Below are 20,431 nucleotides of genomic sequence, written 5' to 3'. Positions count from 1 at the left end.
TATCTATCTGAATTCTAGTTATGTTCTCCATTATATATTAGCTCATAACAAATAAGGTGCAACAGTAGTGGTCTGGATGTATATAAGGTCAAATTAAGAAGACAAATACATGTAAATATAGGCGGGGTACAGACCGCCACTTTGCGGCAGTCTGCCGCCGCCAGTAGGTCCGCGGGGGAGCCGGAGCCTTCAGACGGCGCGGCTCCCGTGCGGACCGAAAAAGAAGCTCCAAAATGGAGCTTCTTTTTGAGTCGCGTTTGTGATGTAGCGAGGCGCTAGGGGCACACTCGCTACGTCATAAAGGTTGCGACACGTACGGACGCTCAGCGTACGATACGTAAAGATGGCGGCGCCCGTATGAACAGGGCGCCACCATCTTGTACGTATTCAATATGTACTAGGGTTAGGGGGTGCGGAAGCACCGCCCCTTCCTAACCCTAGTACGTATTGTATACGTACTATTTGGCGGTCTATAACCCGCCATAGCTATCTTCTGTATTAAAAGCAATTACACTACATAATATGAGAATAATAAAATTCAGTAGTACTACTCAGATAATCAAGGGGATAATTTCTTATTTTAATTTTTTAACAACATTAAAATTCATGATACAGTATATAAAACTAAATATATTTTTAGATAGCTTCTGTAACCATTATACTCTGTATTTAATCCTCAAAACAAACACCTTAACCTCTGTATAGGTTTTTTGTTGATCAAGGAAGTGATGGGTTGATGATAAATGAGAAAAATGGTAAGTACTGTAAAATTTTGTTTTGCCAGAAACTCTAAGCTCATTTCTCCCAATTCTCTGCTTCTGGTAGGCAGTGTTCTCTCCTTCAATTATAACTCTTCAAGTGCTCTTCAAAACTAAAAGAAAAGTTGTTTTTGCTTGAGTTTTTCATTCTTCATACTCTTACAAGCATTTCAGATGCACTGATTTATGCATATTTCTACTAGACTCCCATGGACTGAAGTTCTTGTTGATGAAGATTCAATTTATCTGTGATTGAATGGAACCAGAATTAGTTTATAAAGATACTTCTGTCAACAACCTTTGCCCATACATCTCTCACTGAACTCATCTTGCTTGCTGTACTTTACCACAGTAATGCAGACCCAACTTTATTCAGTCCATGCCCTTGTGTAGCTGACACTGGAAAAAGACTTGATATTGATGCATCTTAAAAACTAGGTAGCAATTTATTTGGGTCAGTTGCAGGCAGTAGTTGACCCCAGACGTTTCTTGTCCTGTAAGATTTATTAGGGACAGCTGGCCTAACTAACACAGAATGATAATGAGTTGCAGCCAAAGTCATCTGGAAGGCCATAGTTGCACACCATTGATATAGGCTATTCTCTTAGCATTCAGTATTTCACTGAATTAGGATATGTGAACCAGTTTCATAAAGTAGCCGTGAGATCATATAAAGTGAAATTAAGTTTCACTTAATAGCATCTGATGTACAATGACTATTTTGCACATGCCATTTTTTATGTGCTTACTTATTTGCATACTGATGAGCAAAGATACAGGCTTCTATATATTATCTCGCATCACACAGAGAAAGTGACAACTAGCCAGATTTTATTCAAAGCCTGGAATAGCAGATGTGGGTAGAGATTGAACTAGCAATGTGATTGTGATCACTGACTACTCTATAACTCTCAGGAGACTGCAAACTTCCAGGAGAACATTTGCCTGTTGGGTGGTATACACTTGTCAAAGAAATGTATGGACACAGTTGTCCCTCCATATCCGCAGATTCTTTGGCGCTGCCAAGATATTCAGAGAAGTTCGTCAGTTGAATAGTCAATACAGAACACTTTTATAATCATTTGTCCTCCCACCCTTTTCTGTTGGGAAAGTTAATTGAAAGCTTCCTTGTCCAAATAGGGATTAGGAAGGAGAGAATCGCTGGACTCAGAACTCCGAAAATAAGTAGTATTTTTGCATCTCCCAAGACATGCTACAAGAAAATGTGCACTTGAACAGCTGCATTTATTCAATTGCAAAGCTTACCCTAACGAATGCAGTGTTCCTAATGAAAAGGAATATATTTTAAAATGAGAAAGGCTAAAATGGACATAAATGAAATAAGGGAAGGGCAGAATTTATGTAAATTGTGTAAATGCATAATAAATTAAGAAATAATTACTTTTAAAACTGACTAAATTGAAGTGTATTGAAAAAACACAGATTTCCATAACCTATTTCAAAACAAGCACAGGAAGAGAATGCAACCATGATTCAGAGAAATTAAATGAAATAAAAACTGGGAAATTTTCACATCTAGATTTCCAAATGATCCAGAGCACTACTTCTGCAGGATAATACAGAATCTTCCTATGCTTTAAGCAGCAAATGGGGTCACAGAAACCACAGCTGTAAAACCTCTAGCAAAGCAAGCCAACACTTCAAGAGCCCCAATTTTAACACAGTTCCGGATTTGAATAAACATCAACCTATTTCACACAAAAAAGATAATTTGCCCAACTACAGCAAGACAGGAGAAACCCACACATAAATATTTAATATGTATAAAACTCCAGGGTATCAATTAATAAAAGGCAGAAACTAGAAAAAGAACTTACTGTTTTCTCTCAGTGGTTAACAGCTGTATTTCCGTTTTTGTATGAGAGTTTCCAGTGCATGGAGGATGATGCTATTAGCTTTTTGTTTATCACTTTCATATATGTGCACTAAAAGACTTCCACTCGCTTTCTGGCCTCCCCCTTCACTATATCTGCTCCATCACTTGGCCTCAGCAAACACATTCACAGAAAACCAACAGAAGACAGTGCCTGTGAAAAGAAGAATCAACATGTGCCATAAAGAAGCAACAGGGGGACAAACTTCAGTGCATAACTGAAAGATGAAGTTAGTATAAAACTGAAAAATTCTAAACAGTACATAAAATATCTTCTAGTATGTGTTTCAAATGAGGAATATGTCCCTACTGTAATCTTCCTGTCCTTTCTTCCTGTAATTTTTCAAGCAGTAAGAAGGAAAAGAAAAAAAATGTATCAAGGAAAAGCTTGAAATAATGTACCACTAGCCAGGGACAACATGTAACTAATGGTTCAACTACATTTTAGTTTAATGACATAGGTATCAGTTTGGTCCTTTTACCTTTACTCAAATGTAAAAGCATTTCACCCAATTTAGATAACCTTTGACCCATTGGGGATGGGGCAATTTGGAGGGGTTGTAAACTGTTCAAACACTCCCTTCACATCCATGATGGTTTTGATCCAAATACGGATTCTTATTAGGAAGTATAAAAGAAAAGGAGGATGAATGGCATACTGTACTATGTATTTAATATAGAATATAATACAAATAGGCCCTCAGTGGATAACTGGGTCCCACTATGGAAGAAAGGTGGCATATATAAGATTAAATAAATAAATATAACTATACAATAATTATACAGTTATATTTTATGCGGACTTGAGCATATGCGCTCAAGCTGTAGGGAGCGCACGGGGCGCAAGGAGTGGCGCGTCCCATTCAAATGAATGGGGCATGCACCCGTGGCGCCCCGCATGCTCCCGCGCCACCACACTGCTGTGCCTGAGCTCCATTCATATTAATGGGGCTTGAGCATAGGCAAAATTCGCCTTACGCGCATGGGGGGGTCCAGAACGAATCCCCCACATAAGGCAGGGGCCCACTGTATAACTAAACTATCCATGCACTGGTACCAAGTTTGGGTGGTGAGTTATCTGTCACAGCTATCCATTAGCCTGGAAGAAGGAAGAGCCCTCCCTCCAATCCATCTGCCTTGGTCCAGGCCTTAGAGGGAGAGAAGAACCACTGGACCTCATCCCCTTTCCCTCCATCATTCCCTTCTCCTTTTGTTTCGTGTCTTTTAGATTGTAAGCCTGAGGGCAGGGAACTGTCTGATTAAAAATAATATTGTAAGCCGCCCTGAGAGCCATTAAGGCTGAAGGGCGGGATATAAATACCTAAATAAATAAATAAATAAATAAATAAATAAAATCATGTCATACAGTGCTAACCATACACAGCAGATAAAAAGAAGCATCCACAGTACATAGTGCACACCATCTGGGCTTTGTATTAAGTAAGAATACAATACAGTGAACCCTTGTTATACGCTGGGGTTTGCTTCCAACATCACCCATGTATAACAAAACCTGTGTATGCTCAAGTCCCATTAAATATAATGACATAGCAAAATGGTGTCCCTTATAAAAAATGGAAAATCAAGGTTTGATATTTGAAATGTATACTTTTTTTTGAACATTTTCAAACCGTGTATGCTTGAATCTGTGTATAAAAAAATCCATGTATAAGAAGGACCAACTGTATAACTATAAAAGTTTATTGTATACCTCAGCCATTATTGCTCATGTTTATGGAATGGTCCCAGAATTATAGTAAAGTTATTTCAGTGACAACTTATGCATTGTAAATGGCTAGGAGCTAGTGGTTTATTTACTATTAAAGCATATATCGAATAGGGCACCCGAATTCGAGTAGACTCACAGAATCAATTGCTGAATACTAGATCAACAACTAGTGGTAGCCAAACTTTTTTGGGCTACCAGGCCTTTTTATCTTCAGCAATAATCCTTGTGCTTCTAACAGCTATTTCTTGATAGTATGTCTACAGCTGAACCCAGCTTGCTCCTCCTTCTCAGAGTCTCATGTGTGATTACAGCAACAGCAGTGGCCCAGGCCTGCTCCTCCATCGTGTCCACTCCAGGTTGACAGCAAAAGGAAGGCCAAATGTCCAGCTGCTCAGTAGCCGCTCCTAGTGTGATCAGGTGCAATCGAAGCAGCAACCAAGCAGCCAAACACATTGAGAGCAGCAACTGAGCAGCTGGCTGAGTAGTGACTGGGAGTGTCTCACCCATGCTGGTCTTGTGGCAATAGCCAGCACATGCAAGAGGCTTCTCTGTCTTTGCTCAACTGACTGTTTGGTTGCTGCTCCCAAAGTGACTAAGGCCCTGTACAGACCAGCCTGAAAGGCTGGCCTGGGGGGTAGAGTTAGGGTGCAGCGGCCTGATGATGCATGCCTGATTCTGGTCCCCAGGATGCACTGAAGCTGTGTGCTGCTCCATATGGTAAGTGGCATCATGGCACGCCTCCGGTGCTATGTCCAGATGATGCAGTGCCACAGCTATGGCATCCTTTGGAGGGGGCAAAAAGGACCCGCTTTTTGCTGCAACTTTTTGCACCCTTGGAAGGCCAGATTGGGGCCATGGTGTGAGGCTGCCATGGCCCCAATCTAGTGTGAAAAGGGACGGCTGCAAGTCTCCCTTCAGGGTGGTCTGTAGACCCCATAAGTTCAAAAAGGAGAAGTTTCTCCCCAGTGAGGATGGACCCTTAGGCCCTATATATACCATTCTGACAGGCCAGCCTGTGGGCGGAGCCAGGTTGCAGCATCATGGGCATTGTGATGCTGTGCGGCACTCCAGATTGTGCGTGGCATCATGACATCTAGATGATGCAGCACCAAAGGGATGCCATACAGCCACATCGTTGCAGCTATGGCGCCCTTTGGAGGGTGCAAAAAGGAGCCACTTTTTGTGGCTCCTTTTTGCGTCCTCCAAAGGCTAGATCAGGGCCACAGCCCCGATCCAGCCAGGAAAGGGGTAGCCTCCCACTGCCCTTCTGTAGAGCTCTTTAATCAGGACAGAGAGTGGCAAAACCAGCGTCCACTTTTCTCCTCAGCGAGGAAGAACTCTCAAACCAAGAGATGAGCAAGAGATGAAGGACTCTTTTGAAGAACTGGCTCTGGATACCCCTCCCCCTTCTCCAATGGCACACATTCCCCACATAACTTCAAGCTGTTTCCCCTCCCCCTACAAACATTATTTCTTTTGCCACTTCTTCTTCACCTGTCTGATGAAAGAAAGCAGGAGCAGCAGTATAGCTGCAACCTGCAAGCCAAGTCCCAGCAAAGCTCACAACGCTTAAGCTCCTTTTTGCTGCCATTTCTCCCCCACTGGCACATACTCTAATACCTCATTGCCACCATGGTCCTAAAGGCTGTTGGTTCTTCCTTTCTCTTGCATGCAAATACTTTGACTGAAGACCCCCATGCTGCCTCCTTTTTCTTCACTGTGCCATTTCCTCTCACTGTCCCCCTGGATCCCTAGGGGGAGCATGCAACCTATTTTGGGAATCACTGGCCTCACAGCAAAACAGCAAAAAATCAGTCCAGAAATATGATGTCTGTTTATATTTTATATTTTGGACTTAACCTCAGACCAAGGTCCATTGGGTCAACTCATATGACATAGGCGCGTTACAGACCGCCCCTTTGGGGCGGCCTGTAGGTGCACCTTTCCCCGCCGGATCGGGGCCTCAGCGGCCAGAGCAGCAGCTGCTGAAGCCCCGATACACCGCTTTCCGGGCTGCAGGGAAGCGGCAAAAGGCCCCTTCCCCGCAGCCTGGAAAGGGGTGTCCTTGGGGCTTCAAGCCCCAAGGACACCCTGCAGTGGCGGGGAGAAGGAGAAAGGGGCCTTTCTCCTTTCTCAGCCGTCTGAAGGCTGCGCCCAGCGGACCAAACCAGGAAGGAGCTCCGAAATGGAGCTTCTTCCGGGGTCGCGGAAAGGGTGCCCTAGGCGCCCTGCCATGACCCCAATACGTCACAACCGAGCCGCCTCGTTTGGAGGCAGCGCGGCCGTGACGTATCGATGACGGCGGCCGTGTAGAACGCCCGCTGCCATTTTGTGCGCGCACAGCACGCACTAGGGTTAGGGCAGTGCAGAAGCACCGCCCCGCCTTAACCCTAGTACGCGCTCTGCGCGTACTTTTAAGCCCGTGTGTAACGGGCCATAGAGAATATTTAAATGGGAAACTGGTAAAGACCCAAACACACAGTCTGGCATCTTCTTTGTGGCATATACAGGCATAAATCCACCTGGTTTCTGCACATATGTTTTTGGGGAAGGTGGTATTATCTTCTCTTCTCTGCAGTTACTAAAGTCCCATCACATTAGAGTCATTGTTTAGCTGCTCTGACACTCCCACTGCCATTCAATGGCTGCCGGAGAGTAGAGGGAGTGGATCAAAGAAGCCACTGGATATGTCCCCATAATCAGATGCAGAATGATTACATCATCTAGAAGACCCTGGCAGAAATCAGTGCATGATGTAATTATTCTTTGTACATCATTCACCATCATTCTCTTTGTACGTCATTCACAATCTACAGGAATGTAGCTAGATGCTTCTCTAGTTTCCACCAGCCACAGAATGGGCATATGGCACTGTAAATGGCGAAAGATGTTGAGAGCACAGATGCAGCCAAGTTCTATATGGGGATTTATGTTATACTGTGCCATATAGAATCTCTGCCTCCTTCTGCTGTATTTTGTAACAGGCAATCTAATACAAAACAAGTTGATTCGCAAATAAATGTGGCTTTAGACACATATTTCAAATAAACTTGCTCATTATATAATTTAGCTATTCAATTTCTTTTGTACAGAACTGCAGCTCCAAAAATAATCATATTAAAAATAAGATTTATAGAAGGATTTTTTTTATCACAGGTGTTAGCTGGACTCCACTAATACCTCCTCAGGTCTTAATGATATTTAAAATGCACTTGTACCTAGGAACTTCTTTATCAGAGACAAAACTTGCTAGAAGGTAGATGGAGCACCAGGAATTATTAGTATTGTTGAAAGAGGTGTGACTCCAATTGATCACAAGAACATATAAACAGAACACCAAAATGCTTCTCTAAGTAAATTCAATTACCTGAGGAGTGAAAAAGTCCTCAAAGGGAATGAATAGATTCTGCTAAGAAACTATTTTCACTCAAAGAATGTATCACAGATAGCATGCTATTCTGGCAGAGCACAGACAAGATGATAAACCTTTTAACAAAAGCATTGTTGTTAGGACGAATAAGGAAGAAATTCCTGACAGCTGCTTTATAAGTTTTAACTACTTTATTGCATTAGCCTTCATCTACAGAATACAATGCAATATTAAACTTCACATATCATTTTTGTCATTTAAAGAAGGAAAATTCCACATCACTGCCAAAGTAGAAATAGCAGTGGTACGGTAAATAAGTAGGATAGATTATATACCACTTAAACTAAATCAAAACTGAAGTAAAAGAGAATAGGGGGCACTTTTTCTATGAAAAAAAATGGCAAAAATAGCAAACATTCGGCATAATGGGATGGGTTTTTTATGTATTCTCAGAATACATTTGAAACAGGATTAAATGGTTTCTAATGTCTGGAATTCATAATTTACCATTTTGCCATCTTTGTTCACATTCGACATTGTAAGTTTGCACTGACATTTGTGTATTTCATTTAAGAACAGTGCTATTGAGAAGTAAAAAAGATAGAAGTTACAGATAACTTTTGTGATTAATAGAATAGTAGCATGACAATAGAGCACACAGAAAGAAAATCTTGGCTTCATTCCTACAGTTTCAACTAGAATATCTCAAGTCCAAAACACACTGCAGAAATAATCCAGTTTGAAACCACTTTAACTACCCTGGCTCAAAGCTAGGGAATTCTTGGAACTGTAGTTCTGTAAGACATTTAGCCTTCTTTGTCAGAGAACTCTGGTGCCACAATAAACTACTATTCCCAGGATTCCCTAGCACTGATCTAGGGTAGTTAAAGTGGTTTCAAACTGGATTATTTTTGCATACTTAATACTTAAACTGTATTCTTTCTGCAGTGTAATTTGGACCTCACTGAATCAATGGTTGACTGGTGTGTCAACGTACAGGCAAATTCTATATACAGTCAATGAGTCTAATGTTGTTTCTATTTATTTATTTATTTATTGGATTTATATCCTCCCCCTTTCTCTCAAAATGGGATTCAAGGTGGCTCATTTTAAAAATAAAAAGACCCAGTTAAGACATTAATTTTCCAAAGTTTAAAAGAATTAAATATCAATATTATTAAAAACATGATTAAGGCAGTTAAAAACACTTAAAACATATTTAAAATGTAGTTACAGTGGACCCTTGTTATACGCTGGGGTCTGGTTCCAAGATCTCCCGTGTATAACAAAATCCGTGTATGCTCAAGTCCCATTACATATAATGACATAGCAAAATGGTGTCCCTTATAAAAAAATGGAAAATCAAGGTAAATTTATACTTTTTTGGTACATTTTCAAACCGTGTATGCTTAAATCCGTGTATAAAAAGTCCGTGTATAAGAAGGGCCGACTGTACAATAAATATTTTTAAAACACAGCACACCATGTACACACACACTAGACAGCCATAATCAAAATTAAATATTCTGCCTAAAAAAATAAGTTTTTTGCCAGCCGATGGAAAGAGCAGAGAGCCTTGGAAAGGAATTCTACAGCCTGGGAATAACCACAGAGAAGGCTTTCTCCCAAGTCCTCACTAACCACTCCTGTGAAGGTGGTAGGACAAAGAGAAAGCCCTCCCCTACAGATCTTAAAGCATGCACTGACTTTTGTAAAGTCATACAGCCTTTCAAATTCTTAACTCAAGCCGAATAAGTCTTTAATGCTCAGCACTATGAATTCTGCTCAGAAATGGATGCAACTGTTTCAACAGAACCACATGATTCTTGTACCCAGCCCCAGTTGGCATACTACTTGCACCATTTTGAATCTGCTGAAGTTTCCAAACAGTTTGTAAAGGCACTCCAATATACAGTGTGTTACAGTACTCCAAACAGGATGTAATCAAGCCATCTGTCACAGTAGCCAGATCTCACTTTTGAAGGAACATGTACAGCTGGCACACTAGTTTCGACTCTGACAAAGCACTTCTTGCCACAGCTGAAACCTGGGCATCCAGGCTCAGCCCCAAGTCCAGAAACACATCTAAACTACAAACCTGAGATTTCAGGGGAAGTGAAACCCTATCCAGTACAGGCTGAATCCTTGTTCCCTGGTCTGCCCTCCAGTTGACCAGGAGTACTTAACTGTTTCTGGATCAAGTTTCAGTTTGTTCACCTTCATCCAGTCCATTACTGACACAGCAGATGCTAACAGCTTCCTTGGAATCAGATGGGAAGATGAGACAGAGTTGTGTGTCATCAGCATACTAATGGTAAGCCTGAGGGCAGGGAAATGTCTAATTAACAAATTGTAAGCCGCTTTGATAGCCTTGGCTGAAGAGCGGGGTATAAATAAACAAGTATTATTATTATAATGATATTGAATCCCCAAAGTCTGGATCCTCTCTCTCAGTGGCTCCATGTAAATATTAAGCAGCATGGGGAACAAAACTAAGCCATGAGGGACACTACAGGACAGTGGCCAGGTTGTAGAACAGGCATCCCGCAGCACCTACATCTGAGCCTGCCTTTCCAAGAGCAACTATAAAACAGTGTTCCTGAGCCCAATCTCAAAGAGGCATCACAGAAGGATACCATGGTTGACCGTACTGAAAGCTGCTGAGAGGTCCAGCAGAACTAATAGGGGCACACTCCCTCATTTAGTTCCCTGCATAGGTCATGTACAAAGGCAACCAAAGCTTTTGGGACTAACCAATTATGGTTCAGAGTCTTATTTAAAAAGTTGCAACTTCACCTTGGAGTTGTTCCTGTATTACAATTTCTAGATTTTTGACCCAGATAATCATCACAATATATACATGGAAATGTACAATTATCGTCTCACCACATTACTGTATGCCTATATGTGTGTATACCCAAACAAACCAAAGCAAACAGGACAACATTTAGGGAATCAAGCAGACCAGCAGCTTGGAGTGGCCACTCCAGCTCCAGTCACTTCCCATTTGGTGTGGGACCGCAGTGACCAGATGCTGGGGTCCCAAGGCCAGCCACCACCACAGTCCACTGGCAAGGAGCACTTTTTTTGTGTTCCTTCTGTGGCCAGTTTTGGGCCGTCTTAGGTAGTTGTGGTGTAGCTTCAGCCCGATCCAGGGGCATGCATCATCTGTACACATGCCCCCAAATCGGCCCGATGGCAGCACTTTTGACCCATCTGTTTTTGGCCTAAATCTCAAGTTGGACAAAATATTTTGATTATGCAAGAGCTATACAACAGTTACAGAAAACAGTCACCCTTCCACATTCATGGTGGTTAGGGGCTTTTTAGAACCATGAAACAGTGCTGCTTCAGTACAATGTGTTGGTTATTACCTTTAAAGCTCTAAATGGCTTGGGTCCAAGCTATCTCAGAGACCGCCTCTTCCCATACAATCCTCCCCGCGCTCTCCGGTCCTCTGGGAGGAACTTGTTGCAGCCTCAAAAATCGAGGCTTGCAGCGACCTCCCGGAGGGCTTTTTCTGCTGTCGCCCCCAGGCTCTGGAATGACTTGCCAGACGAGATCCGTCAATTAACATCTTTGGACAGCTTCAAAAAGGCTGTCAAGATGGATCTCTTCAGGCAGGCCTTCCCAGACTAAAATATCCCGGCCTCAGGATTTCCCCCCTCCTCAATAATGTCTCCAAAGCCCCCTTTTCTTTTCTTTAGAACTGAAGTTGCAGTGGTTTATCGGTTGGTATTATTTTGTTTAATTTATTGTTCTAACTAGTTATTGTGGTTTTAATTTAGATATGCAGTTTAATAACTTTTTAAGGGGAGAAGGAAATATATTGTTTTTATGCTGTATGTTATTTTAATGTCGTAAACTGCCTGGATTGGTTTGCCACAGGGTGGTATATAAATTATTATTATTATTATTATTATTATATTATTATTATTATTATTATTCAAAAACAGAATGAAATTAAAAAATAAGAATATATTCTTATTCTTTAATATACTCCTAAAGACCATTAACTTGTAAGACATAGGGTAGGCTTCTTAGGGGCTCTGCCTTAGAAATAAAGGCTCCGTGAGTCAAACAGGTTGGGAAACCCTGCTTTAATGTATATAATATTCATTAACCAAGATCAGCTAAAATAATAATATAACAGAAAGATTTTCAAGTTTTAATAGATCAGGACCATCATTTTTATCTATCCATTTTACCATGTTAAAAGAATGGAGACAGACACTGAGGCATTCAAATAATAACTAATTTACAAAGAACAGATGTGAATCATTAATAGGAAAACAGCTGACAAGGAGGAAAGACTATTAAACAGCATGTACTGTACCAAGCAGATTGCCTTTTAAATTACTCACACTTGTTCCCTTAGTAAAAAGAAAAATAAATCTGACAGAACATAATAGAATTCTGTTATTTTAAATGAACTGCTAAGGGTCACTTTGTATGGCATTAACATTTTAGACCTTAGAACACCAAAAGTTTCCAGGTATTTCATAATATACTACATATAACTATTAATTTCAATTCATAAAAACCTAACAATTTCTTGGCATGTACAAATATTACCATACCTGTAAGAATATTTGTATTATTTTAGAAGCATTGCTACCTACTACAGATCAGATCATGAGTCATCTGGATGTGATTCTAACTTATCAACCCCTTCTTCCACAAAAAACTCACTTGTCTTCTGCTGGACCTCTCTGTAGTCACAGTCTGGTTTGAGATGTTGGGGAATAGCCACATTGTCTTGAGCAATGTATAACTGGAAACACAATGATTATGTCATCCTCTGATATCTCCAGAGGGATCCACCCCCCCCCAATACTCCTATTGTGCTTGTTGTCCTGTTGTGTTGTGTACACATTGTGCTTCTGTGACTGATACCCATGCTCTTCCAGCCCGAAATCGGGGTGGATAATGTTTGACCCATGGGCTGCATGTGGCTCTCAGGGCTATTTTTGTTCCAGAATGCCAGAAATGATCTCTAACAAGCGTGGAGGAAATTGCCACCATGGTTGGAGCCCCACTGGATCCTTCAGCAGTGAAATGAAATTTTGCCCTCCAAAATTATGTTTTTAAGTGCCCCAAAATGCTAGAAAAATGCTATCTAGAAGGTCCAGGAAGCCCCCAAAACATGTCTCCTACAGGGCTTTGGGGGCATTTGGTGTCAAAAAATATTTTTGCCAGAAAAAAGTGAAGTGTCTGATATGGCCCTTCTAGGTTTACTGAAGGGCTAATGTGACCTCTAGTCTTCCACAATTGGCTACCTGTTGTAAATGCTCATAGAGGACAGCAGGAAAAAGTAGTTTCAATGATCAGTGGTCACTGTATGAGGTGGCAGTGAATACCTCGATCTGTGAAGCCTGTCAAAAGGCATATGCTGGCATAATTAGATTTATGCCTCCAGATGTCATTTTTTTTTAACTCCAAGGCAAGGACTTCCATCAGTTCTGCAGAGGTGCCACAGTATTTTTGAAGCAAAGGTGAGGGGCCACATGTGATCATATATTGTTTTAGGGTTTTTGTAAAGGAATAATTATTGGAATTAAAATAATAAGATAGCTTCATCTGTCAATGTGAAAATGCTTAAAGTAGCTTTGCCTTTAAAATAATGTAAAGTTTTGTGTGTAAATACTATGAGAGCAGTCTGAATGTTCTGGCCCTGGAGCTATCCTGAATTCCCACTGTTACCTGGACAATTCACTGCGATGTTGAGCAGCTGTTCACAAACATATCTGGCTGTGCTGCAGAGTGTTGCTCACTCTGAGGTCAGAACGAGGTACCCAGCATCGATCGCAGGACTGGGTGCCTTGTTCTGACCTCAGAACAAGCGACATGGAGCAGCAGTGGTAGCCCTTGTCAGCACAGCAGGACATGGTGCAAACAAGCTGCCCAATACTTCAATGGAGGGCTCTGGATCTTCTGAGAAGATCTGGAGCAAATGTTGAGTTATTTTAATCCTTACAAGGGGAGAAGGTATGCAGTGGAGGTATAATATAGTTCTCCCCAGAACTGAGGATTGAGTTCTTTGTCATCTAGGCTCCTTGGAGTGGGGATAGAAGGAAGATTATTTCTTTACCCATGCAGACAAGACCTTAGATACCAGTACAGGAAATGCTGAAATTATTTTGAACTACTGTATTTTCTGGCGTATAAGACTACTTTTTAAGCCAGGAAAACCTTCACAAAAGTCGGGGGTCGTCTTATACGCCGGGTGTCATCTTATAGGGTGGGTGCTAAAAATTCCAAGCTGGACTGGAGAATCTGCAGTCGCCGCATATGGTAGGGGGAGCTCAAAATGGCCACAGTCACATCCCCTCCGTATGTGGCAACCATATGAAAGCAGGAAGGGAAGCGCTGTACAAGTACGGTAGAATAAAATCTTGGAGACAGGGAGGGCTGGGCAGGCAGGGAGAGCTGACCAATCCAAGCAGCCTTTGCATACAATAAGTTTTCCTGCTAAGTACCTGCATGTCATAAGCATTTGAATTAAAATTACCTTATTGAAATCAAATCTGATTTTTAAAATTTTTATTTGGTGTGTGTCGGAAGAGGGGTAGTCTTATACGGCGAGTATATCCCAAATTCTATATTTTAACTGGAAAAGTTGGGGGTCGTCTTATACGCCCAGTCGTCTTATATGCCGGAAAATACGGGAGTTGGAGTTGTGAGTATAAAATTTGTTCCCATACAGCTGTGATCATTATAAATCTAAAAGATCAATTTGTATATTAACTTGGAAGTTAATTGCCTCAAAATGCCCCAAAAATGCTATTCACTTGTATATTCACTTACTTGTTTTGGGCAATAACCCCAAATCTTATTATTAAAAAACTTGCATACTACAAAAAAATAATAATGAACTACTTTCAACCAGCCAAAGAGATCCTGTGGGACCCTTGCGAGTTCTATTCACACAAAACAACAGGCTATCATAAATAAAGCCATGGGACATCAGGCAGTATAAAGAGAAATATATTTCCACTGTTTGTTTTCAATGTTTAAAGTCCAGAATACCACTGTAGAGACACACGGTTATGAAATTCTATCACCAATGTTGTTCACAGCAGGGTGATTTTATTAACACAAAGAAGAAACATGGATTTTCAGAGAAAACAAGGGCAGTAACAAAGTCATCATGCTATGGCTTGCAAAGGAAAGTTGCAAGGAACAATCTTAACAGCATCCATTTTTTCCCCTGTACCGATACCAAATCACAACTATAGAAATAATTCATTTGACACTGAACACTTTAGAACAATGTGATACATAATCAAATAGGAAACTATAGGTGGCATCTGTCAGACAGAAAATATTATGGAATCTGTCTTGTAAATTACAATCAGCAACTGGGTACTGAAGCTATTATGTCAATCAATCCAGGAACTGAAGTTAAAAGATAAATCTGACAGATAAAACAGTTGCCAACTTGAACATGATCTTTCTTAGTTTAAGTAAAAAAGAAATTAAAATCAGGAGTCATTAATTTATTTTTATTTTTTAAATCTACTAATTCAAAAAGATTGTATTGCCTTTACAATACAATTAACATACCATATCATACAAAATTAATAATTAATAAACAGGATAATACTTCTTTTAAGGTGCTCTTGTTTTCGATTTACAGGACAAACTACATCAAAGTGAGAAGTCATGGTCATATACAGGCATCATTTGGAATGTTTATATACCATTAGCATGAATGGACACTATTAACAAAACCTAATCTTCAAAGCAGCAGCTTTTAACTGAAGTTACATATTTGGGAGACAAAACATATGGGATCTGCTACCAATAGCTACATGACTTAAAGGCGGAGGGAAGGATATATCTGTGTGTAGTCCATTAATAAAACCAAAAAAATAAAGTTGTATAGCACCTCTGTTAAAAAACTTTCTGTCTCTCTCTTAAGCTTATTGCTTACAGGAATGGGAACGGAACAGAATGGCATGGAACCAGGGGAGAACGAGTGTTACCACATAGGAGAATGCCACCAATACCGCGGGAGTCACCAAGCCATTCCTCATCCGTTCCATGGCAGCCAATTTTGAGGGATGATTTTGAACCATTCACACACTCACTTTCAAGTTCTTCAGAATTCTCTGTCAGACTGGATGTTGGAAAGACTGGGTTGGTGGAAAGAAACAGAATAATAATTTTTACAACCCCCCCCCAAAAAAACCTCACCACATGTTATAGTGCAGTGGTGGCAAACCTATGGCATGCATGCCAGATGTGGCACACAGAGCCTTTCCTGTGGGCATGCATGATGTCGCCCCAGCACAGAGTTTGCCAGAGTTCATTACTAGAAAGCCAGAGGGACGTGGCACTTTGCAATAAATAAGTGGGGGTTGGGTTGCAGTTTGGGCACTTGGTCTGCAAAAGGTTCACCATCACTGTTATAGTGGGTGGTTCTAATGTTCAAATAATATGGAGATTGTTATGTCACTTGGTGTTTCTGCTCCCCCACAACACAGGTGACAATACACTCCAATGAAAGGCAAAAGCGATGTTACTGAGGGAAAAATGGAAGTGGTGTTTCTGTGGAAGGATGTGTATCTCTGTGTGTGTGTGTGTGTGTGTGCAAATTACTCAATTACACAGATCCCTGTAAAAAAAAAAATCCCCACCTGCATGCAGTTTCAATGTGTTTTTTTGTGTTGGAATCAGTATGTTTTGCAGAAAATACTGATTTTCTGCCTAAACGTGTATTTTCTGTATAGTAAAGCCAAGTGCCAAGCAGAAATACCATGAGCAAAAAATGTTATGTCTGGTTTCCTTTTTTCTTTTTCTCTGTCTTTCTTTTTTTTTTCTTTTTGAGAATCCATCAGTTTTTCATGAAGAATATTAATGAATATTCTGCTCATGTCTGTTCATTGATGGGAACAGTTGCCAATTGCTCTACTGAGTAGGTGGGGTTTTTTGCACTTGGAGTTTTAGGGGTTATTTAGATGGTGAAAATAATTCAGGATGAATCCAGGATGAATCTTCATTGTTCACATGCATACCAAATGCATCCAATTAAATTTTGGACTGCCAAAAACCCCACTTACCTGGGATAATCGATACCAAGGTTTTTCCCGAGTTGTTTAAAATATTCACATCAGCATTTTTTTAATCATGATACTGGTGTTCAGATTTTCTGTCCAAATTGTATGAGTGATTAAGCAATATAAAAGAACATCCACCACTTCCACCAAGGATCACAGAGAAGAATAAACACTTGTAGCTGAAATGATCAGGATCATTGTCTCTCATTCTTTTACCTTGTGTGGTATTAAATGGATTGTGAGAACATTGCATACACATTTATCCACCCAATAATTATTTTACAAAGATGGTCAAAGATATTTATTGAATCTCTTCCTTTGTCAAAACCCATTTGTTTACTGAAGATCTCCCTTTGCTTCAAAACCTAACAAGTATGAATCAATATATATTGCAGTATAAATTTGATATACATTCAAATAACATGCATTACACATTTACTATCAACAGCCTCTTATCAGTACTGTATAGTGTTAATTTTACATTCTATATACACTCTTATAATCTTTGACTGAACAGACGGTGGTTTGTGTGAGAATATTCTGATACTGTCATTTAACCAAAATGTGTTCCTGTATGCAGTGCAATCTGGGAAAGCTAATGGCATCTGTTTTACTGCCATGCTTTCGGGGAGTGTCACTGCTTATGATTAGCCAGATTGTCAGGCTGTATCTCACAACAAGGGCAGAACAAAGACAAGCAGCTCTGATAGAGTGTGTGCCTTTTTATAAAGGCCAGACATGCCTTGCATTTTTCTAAATTCTTCTGAGTGAAAAGGTAGCTCCACAGGTGTATTTCTTCAGTCTTTTATGCAAAACAACATTGACACTGCCCATTGTAGCAAAATGAAAGTGGATCTGGCCAATGGAGTGGGTCAGAAAGAAGAAGATAAACACCAATATTAATAACCAAGTCAAGCAGAGAATACTAACTAGTCTGAACCAGAGAAAATATCTTTGGAAAGTGTTTACTATTTTGAGTAAAAAAAACCCAAATCTTAGAGCAGAAAGTCATGGTTACCAATCCTATTGCATGGAGGACAAATAAAGCACACCCATCCAGACATTACAAAGGCAAAGCATCCATATGTGAAACTGACACTCTTACATTCTAGACCTCGAGTTGAAGTGATGGTCTCCAACATAGATTCCAAGAGGGCAAGATGAGAAAAATCAATGCTTTATATGTCTATATACCAAAGCACAGACTTTAAGAAACAAACAAGGCAAGCTTATACTCTTAGCACAGGAAAGCCAATATTACTTTATAGGTATAACAGAGACTTTCTGGGATAATTCCCATGACTGGAATATAACAAAAGTTCACAAATAATAGATGGGGGAAAAAAGGACAGAAATCCAAAATGCCACTTCTCCATGGCCCGGAAAAGGGTTATCCTTGGGGCTTCATGCCCCCGGACACCCGGGCACTAAAGAGGAGAAAGGGGTGGCCTCTTTCTCCTCTGCATCGTTGGTGCGGATGTTTAGTTGCCGCACTAATGATGCACATGCCCAAAAGAAGCTCAGAAATGAAGCTCCTATTCGCAGGGCCACACAATCATGGCAGCATTCACATGCGCTAGGGTTCAGAAGCATGTAATTACTGTGTGCTCCCGAACCCTAGTATCGGCAATGGCACACCACTTTTGGACCATCTGTCTTGGCCCTTTATTTAACTCAACTTATTTAACTTTATTTCTTCGATATCTGCCAAAACCAGGGGGGAGAACCTTGTGTGGGAATAGTCTGCTCCTAGACCAATTCCCCAGCTTGCCCTGGGCACAAACACCTGAGCCCCAAGGGCAATCCAGAAATGTGTTGCTCCACAGCCTGCCCATATCCAGAAGGCCAACTCAAGACTCCCCACTTAACTCACAAGACTTAAGTGAGGGTGTAAATTTCAGTCCAGCCCCAAAACAAGTCTTTTTCCCATCCTGTTTAGTCACAAGATCAAAAAATCATTTCCAGAGACTTACCTTCACCCTTTAGGAGGGTACCGAGGTGTTCACCTGGACCTCTATCTCCTCCCACCTATGTGTGAAACCTATTTATGACCACATCCCAGGCCAATTGTCAAAGTCCCCAACTGACAGTGTGGGTTAGGCAAAAATTCCTTGGAAAGGGGGAAAATTCCTACCCAGGCTCAAAGTGACCTGAAGTTACTCTCACACTGTTGTTGAGGTGGGAGAGTGGGCCAGTGTTTCTTGCAAATGAGAGGGATGAGCAGGCAAGCCTCAACCCAACATAAGTATAAAAAAGCAGGAAGCTCCACCTCTCTTAACGGTCACCAAGCGTGCTGTTTATGTTTAAACTGCTGGTCTCTCCAATGACAGGCCAGCAAAGGCTCCTCTGCTGATGATAGTATTGGGGAGAAGCATTCTAAAGTTGGCTGGTTACTTTTCTTCAATATTCTGCTTCCTTTCATTAAATATTATGTTATTATGTGGCTTCTAGCTACTCTAGAAATCTCTCTTCACTGTTCATTTTTCTTTCAGTCTGAAACTGTGTATGCTTATTTTCTTCCCAGCTTTCCAGAATATTCTTCCTATTTTTCAGCAAGAAAGACCACTTGTGCACTTGTTTAACAATCCTAAGGGGCTCATACACCAAAATAAGTGCCCAAGAGATAGAAAGCCAGAGCTCTTCCAAGCCAATTGCTTTTGGTGTTGGCATAATCATGCTTCTATTTATGCTTGCTTTTGAAAAGATTTCTGGGTATCACCATACCCAGCCCTCTAAAAGTATTTACAGAGAATGAAGTTCTTATCATAGTCATGTCAGGTGTATTATATGGAAAGACTGCAGTGAAATAGTTCATTCCTTTTTAAGGGAGAAAAACCAGTTGATGTGGTTTTGTTTTTTTTACAATCAGATTAAAAAGCAAGCAGTTGCACTCAGCAGGTGGAAAGAAATGTCACATAAATCTTTTTCTATAGTTTGAAAAGGCTCAGGGGCTGACACACTGGAACTCCAGATCCAATATAAGTACAATAACCGAAGAATAAAAAAGCAGGAAGGCTCTATTTTTATCCAGCTGGTGTGAACGGCAGCATAATTTTAATCTGATCAGGAATTTTAGAAGGTGATTCTGTATTTCCTTCTCTGTCAGAAGTAAACAAGATTTTGGCAGCACACTTTTCAAGCTTGTCAATTTCAGCTTCTGATCTCTCATTCAAAGTTATAAATTTAAAAAGAAAAACATTGGTGACAGAAAGTTCAAGTTGTTGTTATTGCTATTATTATTCTTATTATTTACAGTATGTCCCACCCTTTTCCCAGAACTGAGACTCAGAGCAGCTTACAAGATTAAAAACAGTACAATTAAAAACAAAGAAAATTTTACATGAAAACAGAATTAAATTATTAGGTCTCAGCAGATATCTACATCACCCAGAACTGGCTAAAATAGCCATTAACAGATAATCCTCCTTACTTAGCTGTCCTGCCCTATCTCACCAGCTACATGGCGATGCCACAGGATGGATGGAGGATATCCAAGAGAGGCTTATCTGTTACTTGCTGTGATAGCCATCAGCAAGCAATCCTCTTTATTTGGCTGACCCAGTCCTCTCTTTTCAGCCATCACAAGCCTCTTACAGTATTGTTATGGTAAAAGCAGCA

At 40.6% G+C, this 20,431-nt stretch overlaps 1 long non-coding RNA gene across 1 annotated transcript in view; it reads right to left on the bottom strand.

Moving 5' to 3' along the window:
* Positions 1-509: 509 nt before the first annotated feature.
* The window catches only part of LOC121926419, a 33,783-nt gene continuing 13,861 nt past the window's right edge, over positions 510-20,431 (bottom strand). The window contains exons 2-3 of the long non-coding RNA XR_006103013.1: positions 2,597-2,806; positions 510-1,004 (exon numbers count right to left, since the gene is read on the bottom strand). This is a non-coding gene — a long non-coding RNA (uncharacterized LOC121926419). The remainder of the gene's footprint in view (positions 1,005-2,596; positions 2,807-20,431) is intronic.

This window comes from Sceloporus undulatus, chromosome 3, assembly GCF_019175285.1.
Source record: "Sceloporus undulatus isolate JIND9_A2432 ecotype Alabama chromosome 3, SceUnd_v1.1, whole genome shotgun sequence".
Lineage (NCBI taxonomy): Eukaryota > Metazoa > Chordata > Lepidosauria > Squamata > Phrynosomatidae > Sceloporus > Sceloporus undulatus.
This window is presented reverse-complemented; position numbering and strand designations above follow the sequence as displayed.